Below are 1242 nucleotides of genomic sequence, written 5' to 3'. Positions count from 1 at the left end.
TTGGGATATGTAGGCAACCTGTTCACAGGTTCGGTCGAAATCTTTGTTGAGCCTTAAGCCATTCTTTGAAAAACCCTATCCTACCTATAAAGTCCTTCCGGTGTTCAGAACTAATGAGCTAGATCCCGAGACACAATAAAAAAAAATGATGAATAAGAAAAAGAACGGAGTTTGAAGATCTGCTAGACTGAAAGCCTGAAAGGGCGGTCTAGGCAAAATTTAAGATCATTCCCCTGCTAAGTTGAAAACCCAAAAGGGAGGCTTAGGCAAAAGCTAAGGGGATAGCCTGCTGGATCGAAAACCTAGAAAGGTGGTTCAGGCAAAAGTTAAGGTTAGCGCGGTCCGCCAAGTTAAAAACCCCGAAGAGGTGACTTGGTCACGGTAAGAGAATCATTACAAGAAGGCTACAGCCGGTATCAAGACTGAAGATCAACTGAAGTTCAAGCAAATTCAAGTGATATCCTCAAAACTGGGGGCATTGAAGCTAAGCAATCTTAGGGGTCGTAATTAAATTCTTGAGGCATTACTGTTTCAAGGAAGAAGTCCAGTGTTTATTATTTCAAAAAAAAAAAAAAAAGCATTCCTCGAAAGGATAGACTTACCAAATAAAACGTTAACTAAGTCAGAAGCATTACTGTGTCTGTCAGTGTAGTTAGTCAATCTTTGTCATTCTAAGTTCACTCCTTCAGGGCTGCTCAATCCTTTGAGTAGTGCCTTTCATCTAAGTTTTCTCTTTAGAAAGAGTCAATCGTCGTTCCTATGTCCAAATGATGTAACTGTCTTGGTGAAGGAGGCCCGGCCTAGGCAGCTCCCTGCAATTATACCTGAAAGGGTTCAAGAATCTAGTCAAACAGCTACATTTCAAAGAAGATCAACTCAGAAGAGTTCAGAAGTAGAAACATCAGAAAGCCCAGCTTCCGTAAAAAGATCATACCCCAGGAAGGCACCTTAAGCTTGGAAGAGCCCCAGATGCAATGGTGGTTGAGCCAATTTCTCAGAAAGACGAACCATTAAAATTCGGAATCTCCTTCCAGTTTGTTAAATACTATCCTGGTCAAGAAATGTTTATCTAAACACCTGTCAAGAGGCAAATCTCGCTTTTCCATGTTAGAGAGCCGTTGTTCTAAATTACCAATTTCAAGTATCTTGTTCAAGGTTTCAGTTATCAAAATCCCCAGAAGACAAGACCAACAGTCTCATTGAGAAAAATCTTGTTGAAGTTTCATAAAAGTGTTCCTAATC

Source organism: Tasmannia lanceolata, unplaced genomic scaffold (genome assembly GCF_043159265.1).
Source record: "Tasmannia lanceolata isolate RefF3 unplaced genomic scaffold, GAP_Taslan_0.1 ptg000037l, whole genome shotgun sequence".
Lineage (NCBI taxonomy): Eukaryota > Viridiplantae > Streptophyta > Magnoliopsida > Canellales > Winteraceae > Tasmannia > Tasmannia lanceolata.
Note: the sequence above shows the minus strand (reverse complement) of the source record.